We start from the raw sequence: 27,501 nt of genomic DNA, 5'->3' as shown, positions 1-27,501 counted from the left end.
AACAAAGAAGCTATCTCATTTATTTTCAACTTGAAATGAATGAAACTGCAACTAAGATGTTAGTTTCTTTGTGGCAGTGGTAGCTTTCTGCAAGGGTCACTGAGAAGCCAATATGGGGAAGGAGATACTTTTGAGTAATAGTTCTAAGTGCAAAGAAAGCTTTCCCAGAGTCCTTCCTTTGAAAACAGTCTTGTACTTCGCTATTCAGTGATTGCTAAAAGCGTTGCTATTAATAATTTACCTATGAACTATTTCCCTTTGTAAAGTTAGAAGATTTTAAAGAGGGTTAATTCCTATCTCCGGCCCTCATTTGGAAAAACATTGACGTCAATGTGACTTCAGCATGTGCTTGAAGTCAGACCCATGCTTAAAGCCCATTGCAGTCAATACTTCCATGAATCAGTATAGACTTATGCATGTCTATAAGGGATTTTCTGAACCTGGGTCTATATTTGGCAATTGGCAACTATGAAAGAATTTGTTTAGCTGAGGCATGAGGGTGGCATGTTGATCGAATGCTCACTGGCCCCACCTGGGAACAAAAAGAACACTTCTGAGTGGTGAGGGAGAAAATTGTTATATATACTTAAAACTAACATGTAAAACAATCAACAAAATACTGGCAACCAAGTTGTATATGGACTGGGGCCAGTTGTGGGAGGGGAAAAAACAGCGGGCCCATGTCTAGATCTTCCTTTTCTTCAGGGAGACCTGGAAATTCTCTCCCACTCACAGCATGGGCAAGCCATCTGCCAAATGAACCTTCGAGGGATGTACTGGCCACCGCTTCCAGCAACTCCCATTGGCCCAGGGCAGCGATCCGCGGCCAGTGGGAGCTGCAATCGGCCAGACCTGTGGACGGGGCAGGTAAACACACCATCCCGGCCCGCCAGGGGCTTTCCCTACACAAGCGGCAACCCCTGTTTGAGAAACCCTGAATTAAAAAGATGTTAGAAAGCAGGGGGTTCAGATTCAAAGCTGACTTCAGTGGAGCTATACAGTTTACACTGAGGATCTAACCCAGGATCTCTCTTTGTTTTTGGGTTGTTTTTGCTTGAGTCACTAAAGAAAGATAGATGAATGAGGCATAAATAATCACCTAAGCTTGGGAAAATTTTGAGACAGCCACTAGTATGTAATTTCAGCTTTTGGAAATAGAAAACCCAAAGGAAAAGAAAATACAGAAGTAAAGGCCTGTGACCCACTGCAGATAGTAAGAAAACAAAATCTCCTAAAAAAAATCATTTTGCAGATTGTTCCACAGCCACAAAAGCTGCAGAGTTTATTGTTTTGTTTCCAGAGTGAAGTCTGCAGAAAATAAATATCTGGGGCTCAGGGCATCTGCAGATAATGAACATTCAGAGCTGAGAATGTGCCCCAAGGTATTTTGTGAATTGTCTCACTGACAGAAAAGAAAGCAGATAAAATAGCAGGAAGGAAATATGATCAGTAGAGACTTGAACCGACTGATAAGTAATGGGATCTTTCCACCTATCGTACAAATAACTGCAAGGGAAATTTACTGAGGAATGGATTGCAGATGACATAGCCTACCGTGCTTCTTAGCTTTTTACTCTCTATAGTATGACTAACAAACTTGCAAACCCATTGGAGGTCTACAGAGTCAGTACTTACCCAATTCTTTCCTTCATTACTGTCATCTTCCTCTTCAAGCTGCAGGTTAAAGGCAAATCTGCAGAAGTTGCTTCATAGTCACCTTAAGACAAGGTAATCGTTCGGTCAGATTTTTTTTCTCTTCAGACACTTTTTGCCAGGATAATACAAGTTAGTTTTTTATTCTTTAAAGAATGGCATTGCACACTTGAAAATAGAGGGCACTGGGCTCAGCTTGCCTACAGAGGAATGGTGGGTCCTCCAAAAGCTTTTTGCACAGCTCTTGTGTGTGTGGGTCCTCAGTGACCCAATGGCCCCATCACAGCTGACCCCAAGTATGGGTGTACCAAGGCAGTGGATTGCCTTAATTTGGCCCTGATTCTTGTGTCTATCAAATGGTCCTCCTAGTGCTGTGGTGGGCAAACTGTGACTCCCAGGCTGCATATGGCCCATCAGGGTAATCCGCTGGTGGGCCGCAAGACAGTTTGTTCCCAGCCAATGGGAGCTGCAGGAAGTGGCGGCCAGTCCTCACCACTTCCCGCAGCTCCCATTGTCCAGGAACAGCAAACGGTGGCCATTGGGTGCTGCGGGCGGCCGTGCCTGCAGATGGTCAGTGTAAACAAACTGTCTCACCTCATGGCCCACCAGCAGATTATCTTGACAGGCGGCAGGGTGCCCACCACTATTCTAGTGGCATTGATGAAGCCCTGCTCATTGCATGTATTGTGACCTTTTCCTTAAAAAGCAAAACTACAAGAGATAAATATTGTAGCAATTCAGGTCAATGAGCTGTTTTCTGATTCTTGGACACAAAAATAACCTTACTCCACGTTAACAAGATACGTTACCATGTTGTCTACATCAGTGGTTCTCAAACTAGGGCCGTCACCTTGTTCAGGGAAAGCCCCTGGCGGGCCGGGCCAGTTTGTTTACCTGCCGTGTCTGCAGGTTCGGCTGATTGTGGCTCCCACTGGCTGCAGTTCACCACTCCAGGCCAATGGAGGCTGCAGGAAGGGCGGCCAGCACGTCCTCAGCCTGCGCTGCTTCCTGCAGCTCCTATTGGCCTGGAGTGGCGAACTGCAGCTAGTGGGAGCCACGATCAGCTGAACCTGTGGACGTGGCAGGTAAACAAACCGGCCCAGCCCGCCAGGGGCTTTCCCTGAACAAGCAGTGGCCCTAGTTTGAGAACCACTGGTCCACATTACATTTGCTTGTATTGGGCTCAAGATACAGCAGTTTTGACTGGTGTGGGAGAAAATTCAGTGTTATGCTCCTCCCAGTCAGGGAATATACCATGTGATTTATGTGACCAATCATGATGAACAGACATACCTCCAATTTCTAATATGAAATATACTTGCACCAAACAAGTAATAATTTGAGACCAATTGAAAGAGTGAAAAAAAAATCCTTACAAATACATCTGAAGAAACTGTGATCTGCTCAATTACTTTCTACAAGCAGAAAAAGAAGCTACTGGCTTGCTATGAATTATTTCCTCAGCTTTTGTTTTTATATGTTTCAAGACTGGCTGTAGTTGATACATTAGTGTTGACAGGTTCTTTTCACCGTTACCCAGAATGCACAGATTCACAGACAGACTCTTGAGCTGAAGTATGTTGTTTATTCACTGCTTCAGTGAGTGATCAGCCCACTGAAACAGGGCAAAGCATAGGGTTAGACACAAGCACACACCCACTTTCAGGTGCTCGCTTTAAATACATTGTTACAAAATTATTTATTATGTATTGCATAAACATTTTTCTGTCTAAACTTAGCTTGCTAACTCAGTTGTTTTCCTGATTGGACTGCTGACCAAGCTGTTTACCAGATTAGATTGCTGCCTCAGGTTTTTATCTGGCTGTTCTCTTTCCTTGACAGACAAGCAGGCATCTTTTCATGTGTCCCAACACCTAAAATATACTTTCAAGGTATTACATCCTACAATTAGTTACAGTTGCATTTGCACTATAAACACGGTGTCAGATCCTCAGATAGTGCAAATGGGTATCATTCCACTGGAGCCAGCCCATGAAGTTTTTCCCTGCTGTATCTATGAGCTATATAAATATGATTACAGCACATTCAGACACTGGCTTCAGCTTCTGTGTACCCACTTACAGTTATTTAAACAAGAAAGACTCTTGAAATGCATTATCACAGTTCGAGAGTCATACTGGGAATGAAAGAGAGAAAAAGCAACAGATGGGTAACAGTTTCAGAAGGACAATTCAATTTCCCAAACAATAAACTATGACAAACACATCTTCCTCCCTAGTGGTTCCTTTTAAAAATGTATTGATAATCTGTTGAAAAGGCCTCCAATAAGGAAGAATTTCAGTGTAAATATTTCACTGGGTTTCAGGTTATTATAGCAAAGCACATTACAGCCAGGCTGTGCTGGTTGGACACAAATCTGAAACGGCAGGGCTACCGATCTGAGAAGTACAATTCTCCATAGGGTTCAGGGAGGAACCACCTGGTGTTTTAGAAGACTGCAATGGCTTCATTTCCTCCTCCGTTCCTTTGGAGCAATGTGCACCTCAGTTGCACCCAGAGGGAGCAGCCCATGTGTTCTGCTGTACATAGGGACTGCAATCGGGACTGGACCTTGTATAAGTTAAGGCAGGTGTGTGAGAATAGAGAATAGGGCAGGTCCTCATGCTTTGCTCTCAGTGCCCCCATCTTTGGAGAAGGGACTGCCTTCATTATGTGTTTGTACAGCCCCCAGAACAATGGAGTCCTGGTCCATAATTGGCGCTCTAGGGCTCTACCACAATACAAATCATCATAAAAAATAATTAACAATAATACTCTGGCCCATAACTGTTACCTTACCCCATGTTTTACCACTCTTATAAATAGATGGGAGTGCTGTCTAGTAGTTAGAGGAAGAGTCAGGAATTCCTGGATCCGAGTCCTCACTTGGGCACTCTGTCATCATGTGGCCCTGGGCAAGTTATACTGAGACAGAATTTCGAAGGTATTTAGCTGCCTAGTGGAATTTTTAAAAGTGCCTAAACAGGTTAGTTGCCTAACACCTATTGAAATTAATGAGGATTTTGTGTCTAACTACTTAGGTGTTTTTGAAAATTACACTAGGTTCCTATCTTCATTTTTAGGTACCTAGATACTTTTTTTAATCTGTCCCTTAATGTCTTTGTGTCTGTGTTTATCTCTTTGAAAACTACAAAAAGTGGTATTTATTCAAACTGAGAAATAATTCATAATTACAATAATAACAATCCATTCATTTAGCTTTTTTTCCATTTAAATACTGCTTAAGATTCTTTTCAATTCATACACCACCCAAATTTTTAGGTGAATAATTTTTGGTCTAGTGTTGCTCATGTGCAACTTTCATTTTCAGTGAATATGCTTGAACATGGATTTAAAATGTATAATTTCCAAGAAAACATTTCTTCATCCTGCTACAATGTTTGTGGAAAAAGAACAAGGAGTCAGAACAAAACAAAGTTAATTTTAGATGCAAGCAGATACTGTGAAAACCTTTTTTAAAAAAACAAAAACCACGTTTTTAGTACATACATGATCACAGCAATGTTATAGGGCTTACTAAATTCATATTCATAAAGCACCTTGGGCTCCCTGGATGAAATGTGCTATAGTATATTACATTTATTACACACATATATTGCGATAACATATTTTGGACAGCAACAAAAACAATAACATCAATGTCAAGTATTTTTTCAGTTTGGAGAATAAAGTTAATAGCCAAAGATATGTTCTGCAATCTTGGTTGGGTTTTTTTTGTGTGTCATGAATATTTGTGTTCCAGTTAAAATTATAAAAATCCAGGGGATTCCCCACAAACTCCTCACCCTCATTATGTGATTACTAGTCTTTTCCCAATGAGTCAAAGGCTGAAGCACTTTAATATAGTTCCCATTCTCCTTTAGTTTATTTGATAAACTCCTCAAGTTGTTACAGGCCAGATGAGAGATGATGCAGTGGTTAGGGCCCTACCCTTGGACTTGGGATATGTGGAATCAAATCCATGGTTTACCACAAACTTCCTGTGTAAAGTTGGGCGAGTCACTTAACCCCTCTGTGCCTCAATTCCCCATCCGTAAAATGGAGATAATAGCACTTCTCTACCTAATGAGGTTGTAAAAAACTATGATAATGGGGAACATATAAGGATGATAGATGGACCATTTGTCAACCCAAAAGCAATATCCCCTCCACCCCCCGCCCCAAATAGCCAGCCAGGGAAGGGAGAGAATGGAGGCATCAATTTTACCAACACTTACAAGTTTTTAAATTCCATTTTCACAGGCTGGCAGTAACCCCACTCTCAGTGAATAAGGCTATTCCTCTGGGAGAGGCACTGGAATGACCTTCTTGAATAATGAGGTCCCAGTTCTGAGGAGTTAACCCTAAAAAAATTGCAAGATCTTTCAAACAAAGAACAAACCAGCTCAAAATAAAAAGAAAAGACCAGCAGTGTCATTGTATTCAGTCAAAAGGATTTCTAAAAATCACAGTCATCTGTAAGAGCTGAAGTGAATACCAGACATTAATTTCCGAGGTGGTTCAGGACTGTTTTTCATATCTGACAATTTTGCACAAGAGATCATCTGGCCTAGTCTGAAAAGATGTAACACAATTTCCTCTACTTTTAGGGTATTAGAGTTCTTGATGTTCAGGCAGGAGTGAACAGATGCAAGGACACTCTTCCTGAAAGATCTGGGAGTAGTCAACAATTTCACAGCTGCAACAGGGAAGAGTTTGGGAGTGGCCTGTTTGGGGAGGGCAGGGAGGAATCACAGTGGTCCCAATGTTATTCCTGTTCCTCCTTAGAGGTGGAGAAAGAAGGTGGCCCTTAAGGAGATAAAGCCATTCCCCCTAGTCTAACAGCTTTCTGTTTGGATACCCTACAGACTCCTAAATAATGAAAATTGCTCAGCTGCCAATAGTCTATTTGTTAACTTCCCCAAAATGGGGTTTATGTGAGGACCTCAACTCACCAAAACTGCTGGGCCAAATTCTGATCAGATACAAAGACCAACGAGTAACCATGTGTTAAATGAAATCAGAATTTGGGCCACGGTATTCAAATACTATTGGAGGAATAGAAAAGTTACTAAAAGGAACTTCATGAACTTGCAGGGATGAGAAAGGACATGCTAATAAATGGGGAGCTCGTTTGGCTCTATTCTCGCAGCAGTCCTCTGGGTCATCTGCAGTTTCTACTGAATAATGATAGAGTCAGCATCTTCCTTCTTGCTCTGAGGTGGTGCAGTAAATTTAACCATCTGTCACACTTTGCTAGAGCTGGGAGGAAAGTGCACAGACAACGGTAAGAATATCTGGGTAAATTCTCTTTTCTTTATTAAAAATGTAAACACAGATGTATCACTGTTGACTGACTTTTTTAGGTCTCTGCCATCAGTGATAACTGTGTTCTAGACTTGGCAAATCCAACAGCAATGAGAACTGAACACCTTAATGAAACAAACACTGCAAAGCAAATTCCTGTTTTTTTTTTAAAAAGGGAGCATATGAAGGCTGGAAATAGGGAAGGGTGGATTCTGCTGTCAGGATTAGTCTAGTTATACCAGTTGACAGAAAAAAATATATAAGTTTTTGTCTATATGTAGCTCAAAAGACATACTCTGGAGCATCATGCCTGATTAATTATATATTTTGTCCTGTCAGCTAAAAGATATCCTTCCCATATAGTATTGTTGATATCAACTGATAGGTCAAAACAGTACTTTTAAAAATTAGACTTTTGAAAATCTAGTGTCATTATGATGCTGCTAAGTTTAGTGTTAACCTATGATTAAAAGAACTATGGATACACATACTAAAAATAATATTTTTAATTAACATATTGGGATCTTTCCTACAAGAGTGATAGGTACAATAGAAATCCCTAGCTGGGATGATTAAATATACTCTGAAAAAAGGTTGCAAAGATGGGGTAAGCATCATTATTCCCATTTTACAAATAAAGAAATGGAGGTACAGCGGAGAGAAGTGATTTGCTGCTTAGCAATGTCATACAATAAATAAATTGATGGGTCAGAGTCTTCCCAGTCACCTGCTTTTAATCACAGGACTACATTGCCTCTTATGTAATAATAGTAGAAAACTATGTGCACCTCAGTTGTTGCATCAAGGGTCTCTTGTATTGTAGTGAACACAGAGCTGTTCTCAGGTGGTTTAATAGGGTCACAACAGCACACCTGGCTGGATGCCCTGGACATCTCTAAGATGTTCCCAATTCTCATGGCGCTGCATACACTTCAGTCACACTGATGTCACCTTGCAGGATCAATCCCTTTTACAGTGGTGCTGAGAACCAGACAGGAAAGAGTTATGAATAAATTGACATCTGAAAATAAAGAATCAAGCCTGCACCTGTGACTTGCTGAGCTTCCTCTACCCATCTGGATCAGTGGGAGCTGAGGGTACTCACCATGTCAGAAGAGTTGCTCCTGCAAGTCCAGGTCCTTAGATACTGTGAGCATCTCATCCCTGCCCATAGATTTTTATTCAGGTTAGGATTATAAGGCCTGCAATTTTTGATATCTATATTTGACACACTGAAACCAGTCCTCAGTAATCAACCAAACTGGCAGCCCATGTATTACCATTAGCAAATGAAATTCTTAGCATGTATCCTTTATATATTTCAACTTGGACTTGCAGTTTTAAACAGCTGTCTCAGTGGGGTTGGAAATAACCTGCTTTTATTTTTCATTTCCAATTTGACTTTTTCATGTTTGTTTCCTATTTGCAGTCCAAGCATTATATATTTTTAAGCACAGATATTAATTCATATCCTGCTACCAAAAATAATTGAAGTACTTGATGATTTGTGGTGTTCAGCAATTTGCAGATTCAGAAGACACTGTATCTCAGCACACCTTCTGCTTGGATCTCAGTTTCATGGCGGAGCAGAGTGCATTAGGAATATTTGATCTAGCAAGCACAGGTTTTCTTTAATTGTTGGCATTCTGTAGCTTTTCACACGGGCAGATGACGTGCATTGCTTATCATTGTCCTTTGGCTAAATTGCACCATTCCATGTTTGACTGGGCACAAAAATCAAGAGCATACACATTGCTATAGGAGACATTAATACAATTTTAATTAAAACAGGGTAAGTTCCCTAGCAGGTGTACACAAGCCCTTTGCTGATTATGTTTAAAATTTGGCTAATTAGTGGCTCGAGTATTCATTTGTTATCACCAAGATAATCCTGAATCAAAGATAAAGTAACGTCTCCTATACTCATATCTAAACTACAGATAGAAAGAATACATGAGTCTGTCTACATTATGATATTTATATTCATAGAAGTGAATGGAGGGAAAACATGGCTAGAAAAGGAGTAAATTATCCTTATTCTCCTTACAGGAAAAAATATATGTCATAAACAGTGAAAAGCCTTGGTGTATAAAGTGCTACATTGTGCCTAGACATACACAGGTGTGCAAAAGTGGAGAGAGAGAGAGAGTTCAAAGAGCTATCTCCAGCCCTTCATTGCACCCTGTCTGCAGACCCAGGCACAGTCACGGACTGTGTGCTTCAAGTGAGCAAAGACCGTGGGATTCTAGTACTAACAGTGGCACTATAAATCCAAAGAAGGAGAAGGGCAGGATCATGGCCCTGGCCAACCCCTGCATTGGCCAGTGGAGCTCTGTCACAGAGTGGGCAGAGCATGCTGTACCATGGGAAAGCTTGTAATAATGATACCCAGTCCTTATATTGCATTTCTATCTGTAAATAACATTGTTCCCTTTCTACTGATGGGGAAACAGAGTCAGACAGAGGCTACGCAACATGCCCAACATCACACAGTAGGGTTGGAAACAGAACCAATATCTTCGGACTTCCGTTTTTAGCATCCTATGCCCCAAACCAGAGTATCTCTCCAGGTCCAATAGGAATCACTTCAGTGTGTGCTCACTTGTCGATCCCGGATGAGTCTCAGACTCAGTTGCAATACCTCTGGAGATGCCAACTGCAGGCAGCTCCTCATTTGTCTGGCTGTTCAAGTCTTTTTCGGGTCTGAGACCGCTTACAGGAATCACTTTGCCAATCAAAGAAATGTGGTCACTTTGAGTGGTATGCAACAGCTGCTTATCACCACAGACCAGCAGTTCAAATTTAAGACACTGTCAAACCTCTTACAATTAGTGAATTATCTCCTCGGTTAAATATTAATGATTGCATGTTCAGCTATAAAATTGCATGCCAAATTCTGCCCTCTGTTTCACACATGTATGCCCACTGGGCAGCACATACACCAATAATATAATTCAATATTAACAACAAAAAAAACATGCTGTTAAATGGGTTACCCCGAGGGATGTTTTCTTTTTTTTATTACAGAAAATGGTCTAGTCCTAACATGACATCAACATCCATGATTCCTGCTTTTTTAAAGGTGAGACTGCTGTTTTTTTCTTTTTATTTCCTTGATGCCCTCGGCTGAAAGAACCACGTCTTTGAGCATGAGCCAAGACCACTAATACAGTTCTTTTTAGCTATGCAATTAGACATATGCAGCCAGAATACCAGACCAGACATAGGAGCAATGGGTACACACAAGAAATATATGCCTGTGTATTGTTTCAAGGAACGGCATTTGTACAAGCACAGAGGCATTTGTGCATGACCTAGTTACAGCAGTTGCATATTCATCAGCTTTGTACACACGACAGGTGCACATGCAGTTTTGCAGGCTCATCATCATGATCTGGGTGGAAAATATGGTCCATGGGGACCTTGTTGTTTTTGTTGCGAACAGCCCCATCCCAATCAGGAAAAGGCTAACAACAAGCTCCTCTAAGCTCAATTGGTACCACATAGGCACACCAGCCTATGCTCCACTTGCAGGAAATGAGCTTACATGGGAGAGTTTGGCACAGGAGGGGCAGCACCAGGAAAAAGACTGCTGTGCCTCCGAGCTAGCAGAGTCTTACACCAGAGCTGCTGGGAGGAAAACAGCTTGTGAACCTCTGCTGCCCACAAGGGCCTTCCAGACCTGGTACAAACCAGCTGCAGCAGGGAGGGGTTGAAGATAAGCTCTGACTTGGGGTTTTGCTGTACTTAAGCCTCGTTGACAAGCCAGAGTCCTCTATAGACTCTTTGAAAAGTCTGAGAATGAATATTACCCATAATTAGATGGAGCCGGAGTGGAGTGGTAGCCAAGATGCAGCGACAGCAGGCTGATCAGCAGCAATGGTTTCAGCAGCGGCTCCTACAGCAATGGATGGCCCATCAAGAAGTAAAAGTGATGCAGCAACAACAGTTGCTGAGAGAGATGGTAGCCCCCCCCCAAAAAAAAAGAATCCAGCCATTCCTGATTCCCCAGGGGTCCCATTGGGACCTGCCTTCACAGGAGTGATCCCCTGGCACGTCCAGGTGAAGGTGGAGCTGGATGATGACCCTGAGGCATTATTGACCTCCTTTGAGAAGGGAGCACAAGCCTCTCAATGCCTCCTGTCCAATCATTGGGCTTTGATACCAGGCACAGTCAGCCCATTGCAACCTGGATCAAGTACAGGCCAAAGGCTACAAGAGGATAAAGGCTGCCATTCCAGACTATTTGGATATCAGTGATAAGTACGTTGCTAGCTATTTAGATCAGAAACACACTGCCAGGGGGCCAGAGCCCCAGTACTATCTCCAGAGCATTGCGGGCTCCATCCAGAGGAGTGGTCTGGAGCCCAGCTTGCTGAGCTAGTCTTAACTGAACAGTTTGTATGGGTATTACCAGTGAAAGGTTGAGAGTGGGTATTATGACACCACCCCTAATATTTTCCAGATGCACTGTAACCTGATGGAAAATTTTATAGCAGCTGAAGGGTCTCGAGATACAGAACTTTCAAGACCCTACATGCCCTGTAAGATGGATCAAGGGAGGCATTGGATGTCAATATTAAGCCACTAGCTCCTGCTTGTGAGGGACCACACTTAGAAGTCCTGTCCCTGAGACATAGGCCACCTGTTGGATGAAGGGAAGGCTCTGAAGAACAATGGAGCAGGCATAGGTGCTGACTTTTATTTTTCCTGGTGGGTGCTCCACCCCCGCTCCAACCCAAGGACCAGCCCCACTCCACTCCCTCCCTTGAGGCCCCGCCCTCTGCCCTCACTCCACCCCTTCCTGCCCTTGCTCTATTCTCTCCCCCGAGACTCCATACCAGCTGCTGAACAGCTGAACGGCTGTGACTGGTGAGTATTGGCCACCCCCACTATTTTTTTCCATGGGTGCTTGAGCCCTGGAGCACCCACAGAGTCGGTGCCTATGCCGGATTCTTTCCTCAACTCCAGTGAAATCAGTGGCGTTACACTGGTATAAAATTAACAAACCACAGGTGGTTCACCAGCCTGGGAAGTAGTCTGGTGAGTGGCGCTGTGGTTCACAAGCAGATATAAACCTAATCTGACAAGCCAGAGAAGGCACATCAGATTGGCAGTGCCAGCAGGAACCTGAAACACGCTTCTTGAGTTGAAGAGGGTACTAGGCAGGGGTGAGTCTAGCTGGCATAGCTATACTGGCAAAGTCGCTGTCGTATAAACAAGACCTGCATTAACCATGTTTTGAGGCAGTTAATTTCCCTTGTTTCTTGAGGAAGAGGTGAGCGGGCATGATTGGAGGGCACCTGTGGGAGGGGAATGATCTGGCACTTTAGCTAGCAGCTCTACCCTCTTCCTGGCCCCACCATGCCTCCGGTAAGGCTGGAAGGGTCATGGGAAGAAAGGAGGGTGGTAACTGATGGGCTGTGAGGAGCACATCTACCAGCTGAAGGCAGCAAGAGGAATAGCTAGTATAAAGGAAGGGGCTCTGCGCAACCCTCTGCAGTACAGGAGTACTATTGATGTGTGGAATGACCCATTCACCTCAGTGAGGTGTGCTCAAATGAATTAGGATGCTCCAAAGAGATGAACAGTCTAACACAATAGCTCTGGGTGGTGTGAAATGACCCATTCATCTCAATGGGAGTTCCCCTCTACCTCAGTTTCAACTGTGGAATACCACTGTTCAAAGTAATCTCACTAGGCATGTCAGTTTTAGAGCAACTGAAATATTCAATTTTTCTTCTTACTGGGGGGACAGCATCTGAGGAATGCCTGAACCAAATTATTCAAAATATGCACCGTTGCCCCTGTTATGGCATACCTATATCCTAGACAATCTCATTAGGCATGTGGCTTTTAGAGTACTTTGAAAATTAAAAGAAGCTCATAATGCAAGGGGAGAACATGTATGTGGAACCTCTTGATCAAATCACCTAAATTTGCACCATAAATTCTACCCTAGTCCCTGAATAGCTTTTTAATTTATTGCTTCCCCAAAAGGGAAGTGGGTGGTGGAATTATCCACGATTTATCCCCAGAGAGTAATATCAGGATCAGAGCCATAGTTTGAGCCCAAGTATGTGTAAAAAAGTTAGAAGAAATGTAAAATTTGGATGTCACATGATTATTTTAGTGGGGCTGTATCTCATTTAAATGACCTAAAAAATCTTGACTATTAAACCAACCCTATGGCTATTTTCCAAACAAGAATTTTTTGAGGGCCTCTTTCTCGTAATGAGCTTTCTCTTTCCCCAACCTATAGTGTTGTGCTCCCAGCACTGCTCTGTTCTATATGTACATGCAATGGCGGAAAGGGACAAATTTTCACACCCAGATCCCGTCTTTCAGCCCCACAAAGTCAGCAGTTATCCTGATTTGGGGGAATTAGGAAAGTAAAAGGATGATTTTATTTTTCAAGGTGATCTGTAAAGAGGCAATAACTGAGACTGTGCCTTTGTTTGGTTTTCGTCTGATGTGTAAAGAAGGCGTGAATATTTGGGGGCCTAGGTGTTTTTTTGTTTGTATGTTTGTTTTGGGGAGGGAAGATATGTTTATGTTGCCTCCTTTTATACTAAAAATCCAGGTCCTGTCTAGCCTGGGGGAGTCATGCTTTAGCTGTGTCTAGACTAGAGTTGGTGGTCCTGTTATAATTTGAGCTAATTGATCATAAATGCTAATTGTGTTGATAACTGTGGCTCTCCACAAATGCTTGGCACAAACGTTTTGTGGTTTGCCTGAGGCTGAGCCACCATGCCCTGATACTTTGCAAATGTTTGCATCTAGATTAGTATTTACAGTCATTTAACAAGCAATTGGCAATCAATTACAACAGGAGGACACATGCTAGTCCAGATCTAGACAAAGCCTATGATAACAGGAGAACTAGTTAAATGCTATCACAAGAGTCAAGGGACAGAAAATTGAGCAATGGAGAGGGGGAAGGGATTTTAAAACACACTTTGAAAAACTCTGTTGTGTCTGATTTTGTTAACTTCAGTGCCAAATGAGTATTTTGGATAAAGGATGCCGGGGTGCAAGGTAGGGATGAGAGAGACAAATATTCTCCCAGATTTTTACTATCCTGGGGGGCCAGGACACTCCCCCGCTCCGCTCCTTCCCTTACATGGCACCCCTGAGGACAGACACCTAGGCAGAGCAGAGTAAAGCAGAGCAGCTCAGCACTGGCAGAAATGGGGGAAGGCAGTGGCAGTGACTCTGCATGCCCACTCATCCCCCGAGCTGCACCATGGTGGACTCCCCTCCCCTTCTCTAGACACTGCAGTGCCCCGCCCCCAGCCAGGTTCCCTCTGCCTGACACAGGACACACCTAGTGGTGCCTGCAGGGCCGGCTCTTGGTTTTTTGCTGCCCCAAGCAAACAAAAAGAAAAAGGGCCGGAGTGCCGCCGCCAAAGCAAAGGTGCCGCCCCTTGAGAAGTGCCGCTGAGCTGGCCCTGGCTGCCTGCAGTTGGAGCCGGCTGGGAGCTGGAGATTGCCCGGGAGATCTAGGGAGGAGGCAGGGAGATCCAGGTGAGCAGGGTCTCACCCCTGCTGATCAGGCTGGTCTTCTGCTGTGCTCCCCCACTCGCCCGCCTCTAACCCTGGCTGGAGCAGCTCTCTGAGGCTGCGGGAGGAGGATCCCCACCACCCACAGAGGGCTGAAGCAAGAGCTGGGTCAGCATCTGCTTGAACAGCTCATCATAGACCAGCTGGTGGGTGCTAAGCATCCACTACTTTTTTTTCCCCTGGGTGCTCTGAGCACCCACCGAGTCGGTACCTATGCGAGTAGGGCCAGGAAAGGTCTCACTCAAGTATCCATCCCACACCTCAGTTGACTAAAGCAGAGTCCTCGGATCAAGATTCTAGTGCCATCCCGTGAACTAATCCACATTCTAATAAGGAAAATGCCTCTGAGACCAGCCTGGTGACCTGCTACTGCTGTGAGCAGCAAGGACCCAAAGAAAGAATGCCGTCATGGATTGTGACTATGCCCAAAGCTGGACCGTGGAGAAGCATGCTCATAGGAAAGCCCCTCCCCCCCCCACCCCCCACAAGTTGACAGTACCTGTCTGGTGCAAGAGAAGAGAGCTCAAGGTCTCCTAGACTCCAGGTGTAGCCAAAGAGTGTTTGAAGTCTCCCTGGCTGAGGAAGACAATGCCTCAAAGGAGACAATCTGTTAACAGTGCATATATGGCAACATAAAAATCTACTCCAGCCAGAAGTTATAAATGACTGTGGTGCACACACTGAAGTTATTGCAGTGGCTCTGGCCAAAAAATTGGTGTATCCAATAATAGCAAGGCAAGGGGCAATTTTCCTGATAAACTGTAAACCAGCTGACCAACCCGACAATTATAGACTGGAACTGACTTCTCTGATCAGAAGCTCATTCCCTGAGCCCTGCCAGGTACACAAAATACCATGGGGAGTGTAATCAAGAATGTACCTATTGCCACCAGACATGGAGAGGGGAAAGATACTCACCCCAGACTTCAAAGCCCTACTGCAGGGTGGATTGTTCAGAAGCAACTGTGCTTGCCTAGATTTCCAAAATGGGTTCCTGATGCAAAGGGCTCTCAGAGAGTCAAAACTTCTAGTTGGATATGAGAGAAAATAAAAAAGAGGCAGCCAATAAATAACTGAAGAAAATGTGAATGAAAACAGAAAGAGAGAGAGAGAGAGAGAGAGAGAGAATGAACGAACAGGGGAAAAAATGTGCATTAAGGTCGCCACATTGCATATCACAGCTCAGACAGGCCAGGAGGCCATTGCCAACAGTCAGCCTGGAAATACTGGAAATACTAAACACAGACACCAGATATACAGAATAAGCATATTGACTATAGTGACAATTTGCTCCCATTAACTTGGATTTCTTATGAAACATCTACTGATTTTTTTTAAAGATGACTAATGAGAAGAAGCTGTAATTCATAGAAAATACTTTAAATCAATTCCCCACTGAGTTGCTACATGGCTGGTAGATAATGGGCCTAATTCAACCTCTCTGTGACTCCACTGAGGCAAATGAATTTACAATGCAGAAGAATTTGGCCCTGTATCTCCTGGAGTGAAGCTATATGAGCTTCCTGAGGCATTGTGCATCTTTGTTTGCATTTCCTCTTCAGTGTTTCATAAAGTTTATGAAACAAACACACACCAAATGATTTTAATTACCCTGATGTGGCTGTAGCAATATGAAAGCTGTTGTAGATCCATTCATTATCATTCATGCTGGGTTTACATCACAAGAGCTAAATAGACCATCTAAATCATTCCCTCATGTGGTCACCTGTTGATTATCAATCACATTACCGCATATGGTACCAAAGGCTTATTCTGCCCTTTTGCAAAGCCAGAGTAAACAGAGGGGGTAGGGCAGAGGAGTCTTTCCCTTCCAACCTCATTTGATGGACAGCCCCATTGCCACTGCCTCATCCAGAGCACCTGGTGTCCTGTACATAGTCTTAGGCATGCAGATCCGTATCGTGTATCATGGAAGACAACTTGTGATCTTCCTGCCAAGCTAGCAAGCTAATTGTTAGTCAATCCCAATCATTCCTTAGGGCTAGTCTACACACAGAAGTTGTAGTGGTTTAACTAACTAACTTAGTTCAACTTTGTAGCCCTGTCAACATATGTGGGATGTGCACAGGCACCCCTGGCTAGCTCTCCTGCTGGCGTTAAACTAGTGGAAGAGTCAAGTGTCCACACCCAAAGTTGCACTGCTTACTTGACTCAGTGCCACATCACATCTTTAGCTAAACTGCTGCAGCTTCATGTGTAGACCAGGCCCTAGCTCCAATGCTCTGTGAGGTGGCATCTGTCTTTGGATGCGACAGCCACTGTCAGAGGGGCTCTGGGAGGCAGAGGTTGGGGACTGATCTTACTCCCATTGAACTCTAGGGCAAAAGTCCCACTGACTTCAATGGGCCTTGATGGCCCTAACAGATGAGGCCAGTGGGGATGTTGCTACCTGGCCCTTCATCAGGGAGTTGCGTGTGAGTCAAGGGGATACAATCGAGCCACTGGCCCCACTTTCGAAACACAGCAATGGTAGTGTCGTTTCGCCACCTCTGGGGCTGTGAGAGGGGGTGGCAGCTCAGAAGCATGCGAAGCTCTTGCGCATGGAGGGTTTTCCTAGGAGGTGCTGGTTCTGTAAAAGCCAGACCTCCAGGCAAGGCAGTGGGGTTGATTTCTGTTCAGCCCGTGCAAACAAACCTGTGAGTTCTGGCTTGTGAAGCCCACACAAAACAAACCCAGGGGATTTGTTCAGCACTGATTCTATTTATTCAAATGGCAACCAAGATGTAAAACAGATGTCTGCATAGTACTTGCAGGAAAGAAAACGCAGTATATCACTCTCGCCTCCAAATCAGATGGCGGTGATTAAAGACTCTCACCAAAAATGGCACCATTACTAATGCATCCAGAGATGTTTTATGTACAGAACTGCATAGGCTGACAGCTCAGAATTTCCTCGGGGTGCTTCTCTGATGTAATGAATTCTATCTCCAATCTGTACTGGGGGGATGCGGAGGGGAATGGATATTTCTTTGGGTTCTCTACATTATCAGTATGCTGCTGTGTCCCTCTATGCCAGATATCAGTAAAATACAGGGAATTCACTGTTCTTATATCAGAGACTTAGTGATGCTACCTTAAAATGAGCATTGAAAGCCACTGAAACATTTCCAGAAACTTGAAAACCCAGTCACTGTGATCTGCACCGCAACACATTACATTGTTACAGGGAACTTTTGAATGATTATGAGGGTGTTTTATGCAGAGGATGTTTATTTATAATGTACTTCAGCAGAGTTGCAACTGAGCCAGAGCATTGGAGAAGTCTTTGGCAGTGATGCTAACCAGGATGCTGTACTACATTTTGAATAATTAGATTCTCTGCATAATGCATGCATGTTGGAGAAGGTGGGATTAGAACATACCCATTAAATTTCAGCCTTTTGAAACATGATGTCACAAATCAGATCCTATTAGAGGAATCTGAAGATTAACATATGCTGCAGGTTGGTGAAAGTCAGAAAGGAAATATATTATAAATCATCCCACGCTGTGTGTAAATTGTAAAAGATTATATTTAGTATTGCTTAGGTTTCTTCCAAAGGAGAATCTTTTCCTAGCCAAGGAATAACCAGAACAAGATTAAATATCACATATATACAGGCAGAATCTAGATATTCAATGAGATACACATTGTGGTTTGTTTTCAAATTAAATTGTAGTTCATCTGATATACAGTCCATATACTACAAGATCCGTACTTCAAAGCCATTTCATTCCCACTCTTGGGGAGGTTTAAATCTTGGGTTTGGATTTCAACTATTAGAGAGATAAGAGCCCACTATTTAATATAGATCTGAAGCCAAAACCCTGTAAAATTAAGGAGGCTCCAGATCCGGGGGTTTGGTTACATCTAATATAGTCATATAAAAAAATCTGACCTGATTTATACCAGTGCACCCAGATTGAGTTCAAAATTAAGGACAAAATTTATCCCACAGAAAAGAGTTGTGCAAAACTGAAATCATTGCAGTTCTCCAGATCTATTAGTTTCTCCATCAGTACCACACCTATCACTACAGTATTGAATGACAGAGGCTCTGATTCAGTAGAGGAAGTAGGGCTACACACGTTTAAAGATATGCACGTGCTTAATAGACTGGGCAAAAAAATTTAGACAAAATCTTTTTTTCAAACAAAAATGCACATGCAGGTGAATGAACATTTTGCAAATTTGTGTTGAATTTGCCAAATTGTTTCAATCAAAACAAAAACAAACAATAAAAATTCACAGTGACATTTTTAAATGAAATGTTTTGATTGGAAATGGCTTTTCATTTCCAGTTTTACTTTGAATCTACTATTTTTTAAAAAAAATTAAACCTCAAAAACGAAACAAAAGATTTTGTTTGACCAAAATGGATTCCTCCCTCCCCCATTTTTCAGTTCAGCCAACAAACAAAACACACACACACACACACACACACACTATATATATATATATCAATCAGTTATTCCCACAGATCTCATGCTTAAGTTCTTTGCTGGATCAAAGCCAGAGGGAGGAACCAATTTCTAAGGCCACTTCTGTATTAGGAACTATGAGTGCGATTCCCCTGCTTGTGTATACATACTTGCACTAGTTGTCATAAAGTACAAACCTGCCTGAAGTTGATGGCTATGTATTTGTCCCAACTCAGCTATGCCTCTGCTGCTGCTACCCAGGGCTACAGTGCTATTGATACTCGCACTAGCTTGATGAGAGCTAGGGTGAGTATCCATACACGAGCAGGGGAATCACACCTCTAGCTTGTAGTACAGATGTAACCCCAGTATCAGACTATGGGTTCTGTGTATCTCTTTTAAAGGTAAGAATGAAATATTTGAATGGCTGAAGAAAGTAAGAATAGCGAGAGTGAAAGCGGGGAGGGAGATAATTTAAGAGGAGAAACGAGGAAGAATGGAAAAATGGAGTGATATGTACTATAAATCTTTGGACTGGCACTTCTCTGGCCTGGATTCATTGCTGGTGGTGCAGTTGGAATGTCCAACATCATTTCTGTTCAGTGCATAGATCTAGAATGGGTTGCCATATCTCATCATACACATGTAGTTCGCTGGATCTCACAAAAGCAACTTGTTACAGTATTATTTCCAGCAGGGAATTCATTCATTGTTCATCTGGTTTGCCAGATGTTAGGCTGAGGGTTTATTTTTGCTGCTGAAGGAGCTCTGAACAATCATTTCCATGCATGATGACCATTATGGTTTACTGCATTTTATCTATAGACAATATATCACATCACACAGTTTGTCAGCGCATGGGCCGACCCTTTAAGGGAACTGGGCTCAGCCCCACCTGTGCCTACTTATCTGCCTCCCAGGGAATGGGTTTGCTTAGGGGAACTGGCATCAAGTGATAATGAAAGCCTCTATATAAGTAGAGTAGCTTGTACTCAGTAGGAATGTGGAGCTGCTAGAGGCATGAGGTGACTGGAAAGCCAACAGAAGGAAGAGGGGAAGGGTGTAGGTGCTAAGAAGAGTCAGAAAAGAGAAGAATGGTCATGACAGTTGACCAGCCTGGGGAAACTGAGGCCGGTACATGACCAGAAGTCAGGGAAGGGACAGTCATCTTGTCACAGAGCTATAAAGAGGATTAGGTTTTGCACAGACATAAAGGTGTCCAAGCATGTTCAAACAGCAACCACTTCAGCCACTTGCAATGCTATTTAATAAGTCTTCATTGCAATAACATGCATATCCCATTATGCATAGCCCAAAAAGAATGGAAGGAATCAGGGGAGGGTCCATTCTAAAGCTATATCATTCAGTCAAAACTCCCATGAGTTCCAAGATCAATGGAAGTTTTGTTCAAGTAAGGAGAGTGGGAGGAGGCCTATACTGTACCAGCCATCAGCATATCTTTGAACATATTTATGAATCGAATGTGTTTGATATCATGAACTTGTGCGTAGTTTCTTATAAAAGATGCATCTGGTGAAACTGATCTGTTATGACAGATCAATTTCTTTCTTTAACACACACACACAAACTATGACATGCCGCTCACACCACCCACAGGGAAGATTCTCCTGGATCACTTTGCTACAAAGTGATGGCTTGCAGCCAAAGATGAGCTAGTGCCATATCTTCACAGCATTCTTCTTTTCATGGATTTAAACCACCCAGAGCAGACTGTGACTGCATATGTACAGACATGGTAGTCATCAGAGGAGTAGAATCTGGGACTTTGCATACAGGACTCTATAATTACAGCTAAAGGAGCTTTGAGTGAATAGCAGGCTATGATAAGCCATTCACCTGAGAGGCTCAATCTAGTAGAGGTGCTCAGAGGGCACCTACCGAATTGGGCCACCCCTTCTCTGTGAATCAGATGGCTGAATGCCTGTCTTCCCTTGGTTTGTGAATCCTTCTGGGGTGTAGGCCGGAGATAGGCACCTAGATGGAAGCAGAAGAGTGGATGCCCAGAGGCAGAAATGTACGCTTCTAGGGCACTGCTCTTCACTATTTTTGAAGTGGGAAGCCACTCTGGCAAGAAACCGTCAATGTGAGAGCCACATCAACCTGACACAGATGACTGAACACTTCGCGTTCTTTGCTAGTTGATTTGGTAATATTACTATTATCGGTAATATTGATTGGGTGCAGGAAGGAGCATGGGGGGCTGACTCTGGGAGGGGGCTCAGGGCTGGGACAGGGGCTTGGGGTGCAGGAGGAGGTATGGAGGGTTGGCTCCAGGTGGCTGCAAGTTGGTTGGTGGAAGAGCTATTCAGAACCTGCCCACTGAAGGGGATGGCACTTACTTTGGGGCGTCCCAGGCCCCACGCCTCTCCTGGAAGGGGCCAACGTGCCCTTGTAGCCCCTCTCTACAGGCACCACTCCCGCAAATCCCATTGGCCACAGTTTCTCATTCCCAGCCAATGGTAGCTGCAGGGGTGGTGCTTGCAGGCAGGAGCAGTGCTCGGAGACCTTTGTTGCCCACTTTGCCCCCCTAGGGCCATGGGGGTGTGCTGGCCACTTCCAGAAGTGGCATGGGGCCGGGGTAGGCAGGGAGCCTGCCTTAGCTGCAGCCCCACTGCCACTGGAGAGTGGGATTGACAGGGAGCTGAATTTGGGGTCCATGGGAGCCGCCACTGGCTTGCAGGCCTTGTAGTGAAGAACACTGTTCTAGGAAGATTTTACTCTGAAAAACCTAGGTACCAAGTCTGTTTATGCACCTACCTGGTTCAGCAGGAGTTTTGTGCATCTCAGTAATGCTGAAACTGGGATTTAGGAGGCTAAAACAGGGACTCAGGCACCCAGGCTGAAGCTACTTAGGCTCCTAAGTCCCATTTTCAAAAGTGACAGTCTTTCATTTCCCTACCTCACATGGGTGTTGTGAGGATAACTACAACACCCACCTGCTGAAGTGAAAAAACAGACTGACAGAGCCAGAAGAGTACCCAGAAGTCACCTACTACAGGACAGGCCCAACAAAGAAAGTAACAGAATGACACTAGCCATCACCTACAGCCCCCAACTAAAACTTCTCCAGCGCATCATCAAAGATCTACAACGTATCCTGAACGATGATCCCTCACTCTCACAGATCTTGGGAGACAGACCAGTCATCGCTTACAGACAGCCCCTCAACCCAAAGCAAATACTCACCAGCAACCTCACACCACACAACAAAAACACGAACCCAGGAACCTATCCTTGCAACAAAGCCCGATGCCAACTCTGTCCACATATCTATTCAAGTAACATTGTCATAGGACCTAATCACATTAGCCACGCCATCAGGGGCTCATTCACCTGCTAATGTGATATATGCCATCATGTGCCAGCAATGCTCCTCTGCCATGTACATTGGCCAAACCGGACAGTCTCTATGCAAAAGAATAAATGGACACAAATCTGACATCAGGAATCATAACATTAAAAAACCAGTAGGAGAACATTTCCACCTCTCTGGTCACTCAGTAACAGACTTAAAAGTGGCAATTTTGCAACAGAAAAGCTTCAAAAACAGACTCCATTACGAAACTGCTGAGCTTGAATTAATATACAAACTAGATACCATTAATTCAGGCTTAAATAGAGACTGGAAGTGGCTGGATCATTGCACAAATTGAATCTATTTCCCCATGTTAAGTATCAGCAACCTTTTTGTCAACTGTCTGAAATGGGCCATCTTGATTATCACTACAAAAGTTTTTTTTCTCCTGCTGATAATAGCTTATCTTAATTAATTAGCCTCTAACAGATGGTATGGCAACTTCCACTTTTTCATGTTCTCTGTATGTATATACATATCTTCTTACTACACATTCCATTCTATGCATCTGATGAAGTGAGCTGTAGCCCACGAAAGCTTATGCCTAAATAAATTTGTTAGTCTCTAAACTGCCACAAGTACTCCTGTTCTTTTTACATTTAAGACTGAGAGGTTCTCAGATACTGTGCTAATGAGGGCCCTACAAGTACTTGAGAGAGATGGACCATAAGAAAGGTGGGAGCTAAGCAGCTAGTTCTTTGAAAATCTGTCTCCAATGGGCAGAACAATTCTTCTGTCGACCTACCACTGTCTACACTGAGACATCCCTGAGAACAAAGGAAATAACAGAATGCCACATGTAGAATCCGTTATACAGATATAAATTTCTAGTGACGATCAGGCTGAAACTCTACTATGAGCTTATGTAAAAAAAGACACCGTGAACTAGATTTTTAAGCACTTAGCACTGTCTCTCAGGGAATTGGAATACCTACACTGATGGGAGAAGCCCTCCTGTCTACACTGAAGTGTCTACACTGGTAGTGTCTACACCGGGGTGGACAAACTTTTTGGCCCGAGGGCCACATCTGGGTGGGGAAATTGCATGCAGGGCCATGAATATAGGGCTGGGTCAGGAGTTGGGGTGCGGGAGGGAGTGCGGCGTATGGGATGGGGTGCAGTGTGCAGGAAGGGGCTTAGGGCAAGGGGTTGGGGCAGAGGAGGGGTGCAGGGTGTATTAGGGGGTTTAGGGAAGGAGTTGGGGTGCAGGAAAGGGTGCAGAGTGGGGGAGCTCAGGGCAGGGGTGCAGGGAGGAGTGCGGCATGTGGGAGGGGGCTCGGCAGGGGTTAGGGTGCAGAATTGGTGCAGGGTGTGGCAGGGGGCTCTGGGAAGGGGATTGGGGTACAGGAGGATGCAGCAGGGGGCTGGGATGCAGGAGGGGTGTTGCAGGGGGCTCAGGGCAGGGGTGCAGGGAGGAGTGCATCATGTGGGAGGGGGCTCGGCAGGGGTTAGGGTGCAGAATAGGTGCAGGGTGTGGCAGGGGGCTCTGGGAAGGGGATTGGGGTGCAGGAGGGTGCAGCAGGGGGCTGGGATGCAGGAGGGGTGTTGCAGGGGGCTCAGGGCAGGGGTGCAGGAGGGATTTGAGGTGCAGGCTCCAGTCCAGCCCTGCTTACCTGGAGTGTCTCCGGGGTGGCAGTGGTGCACATTGGGGCCAGGGCAGGCTCCCTGCCTGCCTGGCCTACCCCCACGCCGCTACCGGAAGCAGACAGCACCACGTCCCTGCGGCCCCTAGGGGAGAGGGTAGCTGAGGGCTCCGTGTGCTGCCCTTGCCTGCGGGTACCTCTCCCGAAGCTCCCACTGGCCTCAGTTCCCGTTCCCAGCCAATGGGATCTGTGCGGAGCGGGGCCTGTGGGTGAGGGCATCACACGGAGCCCTCTGCTCCCCCTTCCTCAAGGGCCACAGGGACGTGGTGCTGGCTGTTTCTGGGAGTGGCATGGGGCCCACGGCGCCACAGGGGTGGCAATCCTGCGGGTCAGATTCAAAGCCCTGAGGACTATATCCAGCCCGCGGGCCATGGTTTGCCCACCCCTGGTCTACACTCAAGTGCTACAGCTGTGCTGTAGCATATCAAGTGTAGACATAGCCTTAGTGGAGGCTAATATTTCTTCCTTTAAAATGCCTCTCTCAGCTAACAGCGGCTTGGGAATGACTCAAGTCTATATCTCCATTCTGAAGACACATTCTGAAACTAACTGTAGCAAAGCAGACAGCTCAAAATCAGGCCATATTAGTAATAATAAAAACCCAAATGGACACCAGACTGTCGGGCAGTTAACATTCTAGTCAGAGCTAAAAGAACAAAATGCAAACTTTGGAGACACTGATACGAAAAAAGCAACTAGCAGCAATTTTGAATAGAATTTGATGTGATTGTAAGAAAATCAGCTGGTTCTATCTGGGCTGCTGTAAATAGACTCTTTAGTGACTCCCTGCACAGCAGAAATGTAACAGTATGAAAGATGAAGCACATAAATCAGCAATCAACTCTTCCCCCCACCAACACATTAATAAAAGCTAAAATGAAATGAAGGACAAAAATGGCAAACTTCCACTGATTTGAGGCCTTGTTAAATTGCACTGCACTGTTCCATATTTATAATGCAGACAGTTTTGATGCTTCAGTGTTCAATGGAATTTTGCAGAATGAAGTAATTATGAGGACTGACATGCTTTTCAAGGGGCTATTAATGTAACGGTTTCCTACAATGACAAAAGGTTTATTTTGATTCCAGGAAACAGTACAAATGGATCCCACATACTTCTTCTTCATTCAGGTGAACAGATACTGTCACAATGTGTCTGAAACCTAAAATTAACTCCTTACCTCATTTAACAGAGTACATCTATCTCTGTAGAGTGTGGAAAATATGCCCTCCTATTGAAGGAGGGAAAACTGCAGAAGGACTGATGGCCTCAATAAAAACTGAAGCATGGCGGTTGCAAATTGATATATACATACAGTATATATCTTCCTAAATTTCAGCTACAGGAACTTACTAAATAATGTCCTTTGATGGTCATCAGCTCATCAGACAAAATTACATCAGTAGGATACAACAGGGTGCAATCAAGAAAAGCAAGACATGTTAGTTTGATCTCTTGATTGGTTCAGGTATGGTTCATGAAAATCAATAGCACGCAGCTGGAAAATTAAATAGAAGTGATTTTAGAATCTACAAATCCTATGGCCAGGAACATTCCACTACTTATCTTCAGAGACAGAAATACATAGCTTAGCATTTTCTCATCCTGTTACTCAGCGATGTACTGATTAATTCATTATTCTAAGAAAAGTGGTTCCATTTACCAGTTTTTTGATAGTTTTAAATGCTGTTCTCCACTACCATATATGCTCAATGTCATATATGACCAGCTGTCCATTTGAGATTGCCCTGTTCTGTCAAGAGGTTCCAATTTTGCTAGAGATGATACAAACCAGGTTTCTGGCTGGAAATTTGAACATAAGAGAAAATAATCTTTAATTTCATGTCTAGGTATAGCCTATCTATATGGTCGTTATCTTCTGGTAAAGCATGGCTCAAGGAGTGGGGATCTGGATTCTGTTGCCATCTCTGCCACAGTCTTGCAAGTCACTTAACCAGTGTCTGCCTCAGTTTCCTTATCTGTAAAATGGGGTTAATACGCATATAAATCTGCAGAGCTCTATAAGCTACACTCATTAATGTTTTCAATGTGCTCTCAGATCCTCAGATGGAAGTTGCCTCAAAAATCTCATCTGAACAAAATCTTTTTGTAGAACATTTTCCAACCAGATGTGCTATTTATATTTAATCTCCATTCAACATATGAAGACAAGCTCAGTGAATAGGGATGAGCCTACTCAAGATACATTAGGGCTGGAGAGAGCACTAGGGTCCAGTCCTCTCCTTGGTGAAGACTGAGCGATTGGGTTCTCTGACAACTGGGGTGGGATGGAGTCCTTCTCCTGGACTTGTGGGCAAGAAGAGCTGTTCCTGTCTTCTGATTGTCATGCTCTCAAAAACTACAGCGGCTCATCAGTGGTGCAGGGACGTACATTTGACCTGGTCTTTTACTTAGGCACAGTTTCCTATAATAGAAAGGGTAGTCCAGGGGGCAAGGTAGAATTTGGGAAAGTGGGATTCCAAAACAGACTTTCTGTGGGACCAAGTCATTTAGTCCTAGATCTTCAAAGGTACTTAAGGTGCATAATGCTCATTGAGTTAGGAAGTTAAATGCCTTTGAGGATTTGTCCCTCAGTCTCTCTCAGACTCAATTTCTCAGCTGTAAAATAGGGGTAATAGTACTTCCCTACCTCACAGAGCTGTCATGAGGACGAGTACATTAAAAAAAAGATTGTGAGGCACTCAGCTCCTACGGTAATGGGGACATAGGTACCTAAGATACTCATTTAAACAATATTATATGCCATGTGGTTCACATTTATCTCACCTTTACCCTAGTGGGAGTCTGGCTCTTGTGAAGTTACCATAGCTCCCAGTTCCAGCTGATGATTCCTTTTTTTTTTTTGAAGGCATCAGGAGTGTTATAAATGAGATGTTTTGGCCCTTTGTGGGAAGGGAACAAGCCGAGTTTGAACATTTTGCAATGTCAAAAAGTATGTTCTGACTCACTAAGCAGTGAGAGAGCTCAAACCCCAGTTTGTCAGGGAAAGCCAGTGCAATTATCTGTTTGAGTAACTCCAGCTTCTTTGACCCAGGCTATTCACAGAGGAAAAAATAGAACACTTTAAAATCAAATAATAAACCACCAGATCTGGAATGAGAGAGAAGTGGTTTGCCCATCATGTTGTCTTTACTGGGCTGTTATGAAAGCGTTTTGTACTGTATAGCTGAGTTCCTAGGTTTGTAGTGATTTTGGAGCTCATCAGCATATTGACTTGATCACAAGCCACTTAAAAGAATAAAAGGCAAAATGAAGGGAATTAGTTGTCAGGTGATATCTTATGTTTGACGGCGGTTTAAAATGAAGCTAAAGGATCCCTTCCCAATAATGGGAGTCTATCGATTTCATTGTCGAGAAGTCGCAGTTTCGGAAGCTTGAAATGGAGCATGGCTATCTGCCTCACCTGGCTTGAAGGGACAACAATAGGTCTGATGTTTCCCATGTACTGCCATACTCAAATACTATGGATTTCCACCTCCAGTGTTGCTTCCTATTTCCTTTGTTGTGATATGTGT

General features: G+C 43.9%; 2 long non-coding RNA genes across 5 annotated transcripts in view; one reads left to right on the top strand and one right to left on the bottom strand.

Annotated features, from left to right (window-relative positions):
* LOC120380590 overlaps positions 1–27,501 on the top strand; it is a 54,722-nt gene that overhangs the window by 19,802 nt on the left and 7,419 nt on the right. For all 4 annotated transcript variants that reach the window (XR_005587827.1, XR_005587826.1, XR_005587828.1 and 1 more), the window contains exon 2: positions 9,988–10,042. This is a non-coding gene — a long non-coding RNA (uncharacterized LOC120380590). The remainder of the gene's footprint in view (positions 1–9,987; positions 10,043–27,501) is intronic.
* Positions 7,452–8,180, bottom strand: LOC120380594. Its single transcript, XR_005587832.1, has 2 exons — positions 8,066–8,180; positions 7,452–7,941 (listed from the first exon to the last, which is right to left on the bottom strand). It is a non-coding gene; the product is annotated as an uncharacterized LOC120380594 (long non-coding RNA).

Source organism: Mauremys reevesii, linkage group 13 (genome assembly GCF_016161935.1).
Source record: "Mauremys reevesii isolate NIE-2019 linkage group 13, ASM1616193v1, whole genome shotgun sequence".
Taxonomy (NCBI): Eukaryota; Metazoa; Chordata; order Testudines; family Geoemydidae; genus Mauremys; species Mauremys reevesii.
The sequence above is the reverse complement of the archived record's forward strand: the minus strand, read 5'-3'. Positions and strand labels throughout refer to the sequence as shown.